The sequence below is a fragment of the Peromyscus californicus genome, unplaced genomic scaffold, assembly GCF_007827085.1.
Source record: "Peromyscus californicus insignis strain IS unplaced genomic scaffold, ASM782708v3 Scaffold_9__1_contigs__length_137607984, whole genome shotgun sequence".
Classification (NCBI taxonomy): domain Eukaryota; kingdom Metazoa; phylum Chordata; class Mammalia; order Rodentia; family Cricetidae; genus Peromyscus; species Peromyscus californicus.
The window spans coordinates 73,457,275-73,470,658 of record NW_026294617.1 but is presented as its reverse complement, the minus strand read 5'-3'; the positions used below and the strand labels follow the sequence as shown (position 1 = coordinate 73,470,658).

Here is a 13,384-nt window from a genome sequence, read left to right as displayed (position 1 = left end):
CCTTTTTTAGTTTTTATGGTGTGATTAGAGATGTTCTAAAGGAAGCAGAGGGAGATGGGCATGTTTTACATTTACTAGCCCTTGCAGAGGATTTTCTCTCAAACTCCCCCTGCCTGACACCCAAGGGTCCAGAGGTTTATTGATATCCACCGGTAAGAGCACTCTCTGTCTTGTCTGTGTCTCTCTGTCTTGTTACTTTTGTTTTGTACTTTGCAGGCTTGATTTGTACTTTGCAGGCTCTCACTGGGACAGACGTGTCCGGACAGTGAACCTTGCGGCGAAGGGAGGCGTCCCAGAGCCCTAAGGCCACCTCAGAGGTGACCATTTGGTTTAGGAGCATCTTTGGGTATCTTCCCCCACGGTGGGAGGAAGTGCCACTTTGTATTTTGTCCCGGGAAATTGTCAGAGCCATTTTGTGGGTTTTTTTTTTTTTTGTATGTTTTGTTGTGATCATTGTTACTTTACTCTCTCCTCTTCCAAGAAAAAAAAAGGTGCATGTCTGACTGACAGGGATGTGGAAGCCCCTGATGTCTGTTTGATTAAGGACAGAGATCCTCGAGTCTGGATTGGTTTTGATGTGATTGAGCCTGGAGGGTTACCCCCCCCTCCCCCCAGAGCACATCAGGCTGTCATTGTTCTTGGAGCTTTGTTGGTTGTTTTGTTGGGGCAAAGTTTTTTCGTGTGCCCTTGGTCTTGTGTGTAATGTATTAACTGTTCTCATTGTTGACTTGACTGTGACGGACGCTATGGGACAGTTCCCTTCTTCTCCACTAGACCTTTGCCTAGCCCACTGGAAGAATGTGTGAGCCACAATAGAGGGAACTGGGTTCCCCACCCCCACTCCCTGATTGAACTGAGATAAACAGGTAGCTCCTGCCAGGTGGGGCTTGCATACTGCAAGAGGGACTTGCTGGCTGTGAATGAGGCTGTCATCTCAGTGCTGATGTACCGGTTCTTGGATTGTCTGTGTAAATGTTAAATGTTTCTGTCTACTAACCTCCCTTATTTTCCTAAAGGAAGAGGAGGAAAGAGAGGCATAACTAAGGCCACCTCCGTCCCTCCCTAGCTCTCTTGCTATCAGGACTGCAGCCAGTTGGCCGCTCTCACGAGGGTGGGGGTGCGTGCTCTCCATACAGGCGGGCAAAGACAGGAGCTCTGGACAGGGCAATGGGGACTGCCTGCAATTGACAAAAACTGTGTGAACACTGAGCAGAGAATCTGACTTTAGTCAGAGGAGTTAACAAAAACTTTTTTTCAGGAACACTGGCAGCCAAGGACACGCTCTATGCCCACTGCTCCCCTTCCCTTCCTTTACTGTGATAACTTCAAGGTCTCTTCTGCCGGCCAGCAGCTTCTCTTGTTAACCCTTCTCTGTCCTGATATTGCTTAAAAGGAAATGTTAAATTATCAGTTCAAGATACTGGGAAAATTATGCTTTTGTTTCCACAGGAAAAATAAAAATTAACATGGGTCATTTGAGTTCAATGGGTTACAAATACTTGCCATCATTTAAGAGAATTGGTTTCAAATTATTGTTGGTTAAGATAAAAAAAAAGTTTTAAAAAATATATAAAATGCAAGTTATTAGAATATGTAAAAGCAAGGTATAAAGGTCTGAGGATAAAAAGGCTTAAATAATGATTTAAAAAAATGACTTGAGATATATAAAAAAAATGAAACATGTTTCAGATTTCTTTGTCTTGCTATTCTGCTGTTGCATTGAGACTCCAAAGGGTCATAGTTGTAAAAATGTCTGTCTACTCTACAGGTATGAATGAAAAATGTGGCCACATGTATGTTTGGTTTTGAATGTCTGAGTTTGCATGTCCTTTATGTTAAGGAATACAAGTTAATACTAGTCATCTGGCTATTCAGATACTAGTTTAAAGCATAAACTGTTCTATTTTAATAAAAAAAAACTGAGAGGTATATTTGACTAATATATCTATAGGTGAACAAATTGGCCTGGTTATTGTTACCAAACTTAGAGATATTTTCAAGATTGGGCCTAGATTTGTTTGGCTCAGATACATTTAATAGATAATGGTCCTCAAACCTGTCAAGGATCTGTTGAATATGGCATTTACATTATTTGATAAAAAGCTTACTATAGCAAACAGAGACTCCAAGCTCCCCAGCTCCTAGCAATGACTCCCAAGGTCTCCAAAGAAGATATGGAGCAATGACAAGAAGATGCCACCTGAATTGTAGACAACACCGACCACTGGGCAAGACACTCTGACTCAACACCTGCTGCCAGGGATCTGGCCTATGAGACACTGACAAGATAAGGTCAGTTTTTACCAAGTTGCTCCTCAACAGGGAGAATTTCACATTATGGGCCCAGCAGCCAAGACTGATGCTGTCCCGACACCTGTCCTGCCAACACTATGAAGACTATAGGAGCCTGGGATGATGGCAGTCTGGGTAATGAATAGTCTCTGTTGTTTTTTAAATAGATTTAAAAGTCTGCACTCGGGTAAAGTTTATCCTTCTCAGATCTTTGATGACATTGATGACTGGACTAGCTATAGCTTTCTCAGCTTAGTAATTGATTGATCAATGGATTAATTAATTAAAGCTAATAAGTCTTTTTAAAAAAAGATAAACAGGTTCTAAATATAGACTTACAGATGCTTCTCATTGGGCCAAGGAAATTTCAGTCCAATCTATACTTGGCTCTCTAGATAGAGAAGACACTATGGATTTCAGGGCAAATTGATAATACTACAATTACTAAGACTATGGGTCTAAAAGTTCCAAATAAGTTCGTAAGTTTTAACTTCTGTTCCTAGTTTATATCTATCTCAACAGGTTTCTACTTGGCTGACAGATACATCCAAGCATCATTTGCTGGTGACAACCTACTGCAAATGACTGTGAGCCCTGAACTTGCTGAAAGCTGATATGGACCAATTCAGCCGATATGCATACCATCTCTTCAGCTGGTCAATAGAACGTTCCCTCTTGTCTTTGACTAACATTCTGGCTTTCCAGGGCCTTGACAACAACGTCCCAATGTCAGCAGGAAGTAATTACAGAAGAGAAAACATCGCCCTTGTTTCCCGGCCCCCCAGAATGTTAGATCAAAAGGGAATTTCTTGTCATAGGGAACCTGAGATAAAGTTCCAAGTTCCTTGAGGATAAGGAACTCTGTCAGCCATCATAAGGCTTTTGGCCCTTGTGCTTCTGCTAATTATTGTTGGCTCTTATATCACTGGTGTCTTAACTAAATGATGATTCATGTCTGGGTACCACTAAACTGAGGATGCTAGAATTCCAATATCCACCTCTGAACCCATGACACACTTGCAGATGGCAAAAACTGAATAAGGGGAAGCTCGCTTTGCCATTGATAATGGGAAAATCTTATGTTCTGGTCCAATTAGTCTCCGATATGGAATTCTTTGAGCAGAGAGGCAGATACACTCGAGAACCTGTGTCTATGACTATTGCCCTCTTGTTAGGTATTGGGGGCATCACTGCAGGAATTGGTACAGGAACTACTGCCCTCGTGCAGAGCAACCACCTTATGCAGTTACAAATGGCTATGACTACTGACCTAGAGGCCATAGAAAGATCCATTTCTGCTCTGGAGAAATCTTTAACCTCGCTCTCTGAGGTTGTGTTACAAAACATAAGAGGTCTGGATTTACTATTTTTAAAGGAGGGGGGATTATGTGCAGCCTTGAAGGAAGAATGCTGCTTTTATGCCGACCATACTGGTATTGTCAGGGAATCGATGGAAAAATTAAGGGAAAGGCTAGCCCAAAGAAAAAGGGAGTTTGAAGATTGGCTGCAAGGGTCCCCCTGGCTCTCCACCTTGCTACCTACCATTCTAGCCCCCTTAATTGTTTTTCTCCTTCTCATTACCTTTGGTCCCTGGGCCAGATTCCGAGGAGGCCAGCCAGGAGCCCCATCAAGGACTCAGATTCAGTGTCCTAAGGCCCTAATGTCCCCATGGTCTTGCTAGAGGGTACCCAATGACGGGAATAGTACAGGGCTCACGCCGGAGACAACAGCGTACAGAGGTCCTCGAGACCGGCTCAACGTGGCACGCTGCCGAGCGTAGGAAGCCCCCTGTGTAGCCTAAGACAGGGACTCTCTCGGACCCTAGCCACCCCGATCACATGGACTTGGTCCATTTTTGAGAAAAGAGGGGGAACTGTTGGAGACCGACTCCGGACAGCTGTGTCTTGAATTTTGTGTGACCTTCCTTACTTTAACAAACCTTGCAAAAACAGGTTCCTGGCCTAACCGCAGGCTGTACAACTTCCTGGAGTACGTGCTAATCAGCCAGCTGCAGGGGCCTGGGACCAAAGCGACCTCACTCTTCCTTAGGAATTTTCCATTCTTCTCTCCTTTTGCTTCCCCTGCTCCCCCTCCCTGCCTGAAGCCCTGCTTATAAGCCTCAATACCCAGTCAATAAACGAGACCTTGACGCGACTCAGACTGACTCTGTCTTCCCTTATGCGCCTGGTCTCCTTTCTCTCTTGCCCCCATTGATCTTTCAGGAGGTGCCTCCTCGGGTCTCCCCAATAACCTGGCCCGCGGGACGGGTCAGGTAATGAGCTCTAATCCTTCCAAATTTTTCTTTTCTTTTTTTCTCTTTAGTTTTCTTTCCTTTTCTTTTTGTTGTTGTTGTTTTAAAGACATGGTCCCGTTATGTAGCTCTGGCTGTCCTAGCAACTCACACTGTAGCTCAGGCTAGCCTCAAACTCACAGCAATCCTCCTGCCTTGGCCTCCTGCATACCCCCAACACCTGGTTTTGTAGATCATCATAAGATTCTTTTTTAAGTAAATAAATCTTAAAAAAAAAAAAAATTCTCACTCCTGCAAAGCAGTTCAGATGATTATAAATTTCTGTTTTTCTAGCTATTTGAAGATGTTTCTTCATTTTTTGTCCTGGCATCCATAGTTAAGGTTAATATTGCTAAGGTGATGAAATACCATGACCGAAGCTACTTGGGGAGGAAAGGATTTATTCGGTTTACACTTCCACATCATCGTTCATTATCGAAGGAAGTCAGGACAGGAACCTCGAGGCAGGAGCTGATACAGAAGCCATGGAGGAGTGCTGCTTACTGGCTCGCTCAGCCCACTTTCTTATAGAACCCAGAACCACCAGCCCACGGATAGCACCACCTACCATGGGCTGAGCCCTCCACCATCAATCGCTCATTAAGAAAATGCTTTACAGGCTTGCCTGAAGCCTGAGCATATGGAGGCATTTTTTTTTTCCAACACAGGCTTCCTCCTCTCCAGTAACTGTAGCTTGTGTCAAGTTGACATAAAACTAGCCAGCACACCACTACTGCGAATCAGGAGTTTAACCATTGTACTTCTAATTTTCCTTATATTTAGTTTTGTTTTTTTTTTCTGAGACAGGATCTCATGTAGCTCAGGCTGGCCTTGAACCTGTGATCCCTTTGCTTTCACCACCCGAGTGCTGGTATGACAGGCTGCACCACCACAGCCTCCTGCTGCAGCTGCTGATAGTTCTTATTCTTATTCTTGCCCAGGTTGACTTCAGCCTTGCTGGGTAGCCCACGCTGGCTACTCTCAGGACCCTCCTATGCCTACCTACTGGGTGCTGGGGTTGTTCAAATTGTCACCACACCCGGCTCCTGTACCAATGTTCTTAACTAGGCTCATTAGCTTTTGTGATTTTTTTTTTTTTTTCTGGAGCTGAGGACTGAACACAGGGCCTTGCGCTTGCTAGGCAAGCGCTCTATCACTGAGCTAAATCTCCAACCTGATTTTTTTTTTCTTAAAAGTCTTGTATGCCAGGCAGTGGTGGCGCACGCCTTTAATCCCAGCACTCGGGAGGCAGAGCCAGGCAGATCTCTGTGAGTTCGAGGCCAGTCTGGGCTACCAAGTGAGTTCCAGGAGAGGCGCAAAGCTACACAGAGAAACCCTGTCTCGAAAAACCAAAAAAAAAAAAAAAAAGTCTTGTATTTCCTCATGTGTGTCTGGGTGTAGGGTTTTACATTTTTCCCTCTTAAGCTTGGTTTGATGACTTGCTGTGGTGATATATTGTGTACCCTAATAAAATTTGCTTGAAGATCAGAGAACAGTACAAGGGACTAGATTAAACATAGAGGCCAGGCAGTGGTGGCACACACCTTTAATCCTAGCACTCAGGAGGCAGAGATCCATCTAGATCTCTGTGAATTCAAAGCCATCCCGGACTACATGAAATTGACTCAGTCTAGGAGAGAAACAGAGCCAGGCAGTGGTGGCACACACCTTTTAATCCCAGCACTTGAGATCTCATGCCTTTGCTTGGGAAGCACACACGCCTTTAATCCCAGCTCTAGGAAGGAAGTGATATCACTGGGTGGAGAAAGGCATATAAAGCGTGAGGAGACAGGAACTAGAAGGCTTTTCGGTAGACGCGTCCCTTTCATCTCAAAGCCTTTCAGCTGAGGAAGTTCATTCTAGCCTATCGGCTGAAGCTCCTTCTGGCTGAGGAGCTGGTGAGGTAAGAGGTGGTGGCTGTGGCTTGCTCTGCTTCTCTGATCTTTCAGCTTTCACCCCAATATCTGGTCCGGGTTTTTTTATTAGAAGACCTATTAGAAATTCAAGCAACAATTTGGGAATATTTTTATAACTGAAAATTCTCAACGGCGTCTTTTCCTGTGTCATTTACCCCCACTCTGACTCTCTTAGATACACTCAGGAGACTCAAGCTCTCATGTCTCCTGCTTTTGTTCTGCATAGACACTGCTCCATTTTACTTCCCTATGCAGCTTTCTGCGTGGATGGCTCGGAACTACTTTCAAGATGATTGATTTGGGGCAGAAGAGGTGGTTTAGTGTAAGAATGCCTCCGATGCTTGCAGAGGACCCGGGTTGGGCTCCCAGTACCCACATGGTAGCTCACAAGTGTTTGTGATCCTAGTTTCTGGGATCCAATGTCTCTTCTGACCTTCACAGGTTCCTGCACACACATAGTACCAGGCTTTGTCTTTTGGACCACCAACCAGCTTCCAAATCATCACACAGAGACTTCTTATTAGTTTTGAATGCTCAGCCTAGCTTACGCTCATTCCTGGCTAGCTCTTTTAACTTAAATTAACCCGTTTCTCTTGATCTACCTTTTGCTTCAGGGCTTTCCATTTTCCCCCCCTTTTGTATATCTTTCACTGCTTCTCATGTCTGGCTCCCTGGAGGCTGCTGGCTTCTTACCCCGGTTGTATGCCCCTCTTTCTCCCTTGTTCTCTCCTCTCTCTCCTCTCGTTCCTAGATTTCTCCTCCTATTTATTCTCTCTGCCTGCCAGCCCTGCCTATCCCTCCTCTGCCTAGCTATTGACCTTTCAGCTCTTTATTAAACCAATCAGGTGCCTTAGGCAGGCAAGGTGAAACAAATGCAGCACATCTTTACCTAACCAAACAAATGCAGCATGAACAAACGTATACATCTTTGCCTAGTTAAAATACTATTCCACAACAGTGCCTCCATTGACAGCTGAAACCCTTCAAGGTCCACAAAGCCAGCCTCAGCCTCAGTGAGGAACACTCAGAAATGTCTGTCCCGCTTTAGTCCGGCCACAGCCACTCTCCCTGTGTACAAGTTTTATAACAATCCTAGTGATAGACGTAAGGGGCACAGATGATAAACACATCCCAGACTCTAGAGGAGGAAATTAGAATAAGTAAAAATAAATCTAAAAAATTGTAGGAAAGGAAAAAATAAATAAGTTAATTTAGAGATTAGATATTAAGGTAGGTTACTCATGAGAGTTGTGTTCATGAGCTGGGGAGATAGCTCAGCCAATAGAGTGCTTGTGCTGAATCATACGACCTGGCTTTACATACAGAGCATCCGTGAGGAAACCAAGTCACATGCCTGTAATCACAGCCCTCGGAAGCGGGAAATAAGGGGATTTCTAGGGTTTGCTTCCAGAAGTTGGGCTCCAGGGTTCAGTGAGAGATCCTGCCTCAAAAATGAGGTGGAGAGTGAGGAAGAAATCTGATGTCTACCTCTGGCCTACACACACACACACACACACACACACACACACACACACACACACACACACCCAATGTTAAACTGATAAACAGATTCAGAAGTTTCAGGATACAAAACCAATCTGCAAAAATTGGTAGCATTTTGTATCTTTAAACAACAAACAATTTTAAAAGATATTAAGAAAACAATCCCATCTATAATTATATAAAACATACTTAGGGGACTGAGCAGACGGCTCAGTGGATAATGTGCTTGCCCTACAAGTGTTCAGACATGAGTTCGGATGTCCGATACCCATGGAAATGCTGGGCGAGAATGTTGGGCTGTCTGTAACTCCAATACCCTGAAGGCAGAGAGGAGGGTTCCTGAGACAAGCGCCCCATCTAGAGAAGTGCCCCATCTAGACTAGCTGTATTGACAACTCTGGGTGCAGCTGAGAGACCATGAGTCAATGAAAACAGTGGAGAGTGATTGAGGAAGACTCTCAATGTCCGGGTTGGACCTCTATACACATACACGTGTATAATGGCCATACCTGTACATACATGTGTGCCCACACACACGCAAAAAAATTACTTAAGAATAAATCCAGTCAAGGAGGTGAAGGCTCAGTGCAGCTGTCTGGGAGGAACCATGAAGAATCAGTTTCCCAAGAATGCAAACAGCCTTGGTCGCTCAAATCCCTGAAGTGTAAGCTAAATATAATGGCTCACACTCAGGAAGATATCCGAGAGTTCATAGTCAGCCTGGACTCCACAATGTTTCAGATCAGCTTAAGATACACTGAGAAGGTTGGAGAGATGGCTCAGTGGTTAAGGACACTGGCTACTTATCCTTCCAGAAGACCCAGGTTTTATTCCCAGCACCCACATGACAACTCACAACCATTTATAACTCCAGTTCCAGGGGATCCAATTCCCTCTTCTCACCTGTGGGCACCACATTCACATTGTACAGAGCTATCCATGTAGTCAAAACACCCATACACATAAAATAAAAATAAAATAATTCACAAAAAATACACAGATGCCCTGTCTCAAAAAAAAAATCAACAGAAAGTCAAGTATTCTCATAATTTACCTACCTACATGCATAAAAACACATATACTTCAAATTGTCTTTAGATTATTTATATAATATAATGTAGTTGCTATATTGTATTGTGTAGGAGATGTTAAGAAAAAACAGTCTACGGGGCTGTAGAGATAGCTCAGAGGTTAAGAGCACATGCTGCTCTTGAAGTGGACACATGTTCTGTCCCCACACCTGTGTTGTGTCTGGAACTCTACACACCTATAACTCTAGCTCCAGGGGATTGGATGCCCTCTCCTCACCTGCATTCACATACACGCACCCATACACACACACACGTAGACATAAAATTTTAAATTCTACATGTGTTTAGGTTAGATGTGTTTCTTTTGTTTAATCTTCAACATTTAGTGTGTGTGTGTGTGTGTGTGTGTGTGTGTGTGTGTGTGTGTGTGTGTGTGCATCCCACATGTGGGGAGGTCAGAGGACAACTCTGTGGAGTTGGTTTTCTCCTTCACCATGAGATCTGGTAATTGTCAGTCCTTTTTTTTTTTTTTTTTTTTTTTTTTGAGGTGATCTGATGTCCCCTAGGCTGGCATCAAACTTACTACATACATAGCCAAGGATGACTTGGAACTCCTGATTCTCCTATCTCAACCTCCTGAGCACTTAGGATTACGGGTGTGTGTGCTAATGTACCCAGCTAAAAAGAATATTTTCAGTCCACAGCTTGTCGAATCCATAAATACAGAACATGCAGATCTGGAGAGGCAGCTGAATGCTAAAAGTTGTAAAACTGTGGCGAAAGAAATTCAGAGTGATTGGAAGAATTAGGTCACTGAAATATCCAAACTATTCAAAACGATTTGAAGACCCAATATAATCCCTGTCAAATTCCAGTAACATTCTTCACAAACACAGAAAAACAATCCTGAAGTTTTATGTGGAGCCACATAACTTCAAACTTTCAACAAGTCTTGAGCAGAAGAAACAGGAGAGGATGCATCACAGTACCTAATCTCAGAAGGCACCATGAGCCACAGTGACCAGAGCACACACCGGCTGAGAGTGTAACACAAGAGAGAACCCAGCAAAGCACACACCGGCTGAGAGTGTAACACGAGAGAGAACCCAGCAAAGCACACACTGGCTGAGAGTGTAACACGAGAGAGAACCCAGCAAAGCACACACCGGCTGAGAGTGTAACACAAGAGAGAACCCAGCAAAGCATACACCGGCTGAGAGTGTAACACGAGAGAGAACCCAGCAAAGCACACACCGGCTGAGAGTGTAACACAAGAGAGAACCCAGCAAAGCATACACTGGCTGAGAGTGTAGCACAAGAGAGAACCCAGGAACAAACAGATGCATTTATGGCCAGTCCATTTTCGGCAAAGATGCCAAAGCCATAGAAAGGGAAAAGACAACCTCACCGCTCTAACAGCGTGGGAACCCGCTTCACACACAGAAGTATGAAACTGGATCCTAACCTGGTGTACAAGAGTCCCTCACAACTGATTCAAGAGTTAAAAACAGGACTGGTGAGATGGCTCAGTGGACCAAGGCATCTGCAGCCAAGCGTGACAAGCCAGAACCCACGTGGTGGAAGGCGAGAACTCCCCCGGTCATTTTCTGAGTGTCTCGGGGGAGCCATAGCACGTGTGCATATGAGGACACACAGAAAATAAATCAATAAAATTGTAAAAATAAGCCAGGTGTAATGGCACATGCCTTTAATCCCGGCACTTGGGAAGCAGACAGATCTCTGTGTGTTCAAGGCCAGTCTGGTCTACACAGAGAGAGTTCCAGGTCATCCAGGGCTATGTAGATAGACCCTTTCTCAAAAACACCAAGAAAGCAAACAAACAAAAAATTAAAGAACACAAAAAAAAAACCAAACTGGGCTTGAGAAGTGGCCCAGCAGTTAAGAGCACTTACTGTTTTTGCAAAGGACCCCAGTTCAGTTCCCAGCTGGCACTGGGCACTGACAGCTGCTTATAATCCAGCTGCAGGGGATGCAATGCCTTCTCCTGGCATCTTCTGGTACTGACTTGCACCTGTGCATACTCACACAGACATTGATACACACCATAAATACAAATAAAATAAATCTTTAAAAAGTATATAGGAAGAAAACAACTTATAAAGGGTGGGAGGAAAGGCTTAGTGATAGACACACACATAAGTAAACAACTAATTGTAACATAAATATTTTAGTCCACTAAAAATGGACCTACCATTTGTCTTAGCAAGCCCATTTCTGGATATATGTCTAAAGGAAACTAAATCAAGACATTGGAGAGAGATCTGCTCCCTGTGTTTACTGCAGCCCCATTCACAATGGCTGAGACACAGAATCAACCTAAGAGTCTTATCACAGATGAAGGGATAAAGAAAATGTGGAACATATACACAATCTAATGCTATTTAGCCTTTAAAAGGAGGGATCCTGTCAAACATAGCAAGACGGGTGAATCTGAGCGCACTATGCAAGATAAGCCAGGTACAGAAAGACACTTCACCACCAGATCTCACTGGTGTGTGGGATCTGCAATCACCTAAGTCACCCAGGGTGTAGCGCACGGGCAGCGCACTCGCCTAGCATGCTGGGATCCTAGATTCCATCCATAGCCCCAATAAATAAACAGATAAAATAATAAAATAGAAAAGCCAAACTCACAGAAGGAGAATGATGCGTAGCCGAGGCTGAAGGAAGGGTGATTGAAAGACAAGGGCCGAAGGGCATGGAGTCTCAGGTGGGAGGAGTCAGCTGTAGTGACCTGCCTACTGTAGAGCGTGGAAGTCCACACTAATGACAAAGCTATTGTGTACCTCAATTTAATTTACTAATTTGCAAAAAACATTGTAGAGTTACAGGACGCTATGGTTAACATTTTAAGAACAATCAACAAGTATGCTTTGAAACAAAAGCCAAAGAACAGAGTGAGAAGTGAGAGTCAGGATCCCCATCTAGCTGGGCATAGTGGTGTGGGCCTTCAATCCCAACCCTAGGAAGGCAGAGGCAAATCTCCGTGAGTTTGAGGCCAAGCTGACCTACATAACCAGTTCCAGGGCAGCTGGGGCTGCGTGTTAAGGTCTCGTCTAAAAAGGAAAAAAGCATGTATCTTGAAGCACTTTTGTGGGCCAGGGACTGTAATGAGGAATTTGAAAAATATTCCTTATGGAAGTGGAGAGATGGATCAGAGGTTAAGAGTGCTTGCTGCTCTTGCAGAGAACCCAGGGTTGATTCCCAGCACCTACACAGCAGTTCACAACTATGCAAAACTACACAGCAGTTCACAACTATGCAAAACTTCAGTTCTAGGGGATCTGACGCCTTTTCTTCTGGCCTCTAGGTGGGCATGCAGTGCACATACATACATGTGGTGCACATACATACATGTAGGCAAAACACTCAGACATATCAAATAAAATTAATAAATCAGAAAAAAAAATCGGGCTGGAGGAATAGCTCAGAAGAGTCCTGGCTGCTCTTACAGAGGATCCGGTTTGATTCCCTGCACCCACTTGGCCTCTCAACGGCCTGTAAGAGGATCTGACGCCCTCTTCTGTCCTTCGCAGGTACTACACACATGGTGTACCGACCGATATGCAGCAAAACACTCATCCACGTAAATTTTTCAAACGTTTATTTTTTATCTCTTGTGTATATCGGGTGTGTGTGTGTGTGCTGGTGAGGGCATACCACAGTGTTCATGTGAAGGTCAGAGGTCTTCCACTTGTACCCTTTGAGACAGGGTCTCTTGTTTGCCCCTCCATGTGCCAGGCTGACGGCTCACAAGCGATTTCTCCACCTCAGGTTAGGACACACTACTGCACCCAGTCTTATCTGGGCTCTAGAGGTCTGAACTCAGTTCCTCATATGGATGACAAGCATTTTACCCACTGAGCTCTCTCCAAAGCCAAGACTTTCTGTTCCTCAAATGTGCCAAATGTGGTCTTTCCTCCGAGTCCTCTACCCGCTCTCCTGGCTCAGGAGCTTCCCTCTCTCCCACCCATTTTATCTGTCGCCCTGCATCTACCAGCCCTCTGCTCAAACGTCACATTATCTGTTGGGCCTTCACCTTCCCACCTCGTTCCCAAAGATGTGTCGCCGCCGCTGTCTCCTAGGTCCCCTGTCTCCCCTGCCTTGCTTTATGTGTCTTTTCCTTGTCTGTCACCATCGACCCTGTGTCTGTTTACTGCCTGGTGTCCTGTTTCTCACACTGTAACTTGAGCTCCACAGCAACAAGAATGTGCTTTGTTTCTACCCAAAGCAGTATCTGGTCAGAAATAAGCATACGGTACTTCTAGAAAACACTGCTTGCCCAGACATCATTTGGGATGGAGAAAACGGCACTGTGCGAAAGCGCACTG

The 13,384-nt window shown here is 44.5% G+C and overlaps 1 protein-coding gene across 1 annotated transcript in view; it reads right to left on the bottom strand.

Annotated features, from left to right (window-relative positions):
- Positions 1–13,384, bottom strand: part of Ctss (cathepsin S) — a 38,950-nt gene that overhangs the window by 22,980 nt on the left and 2,586 nt on the right. The window lies entirely within an intron of this gene.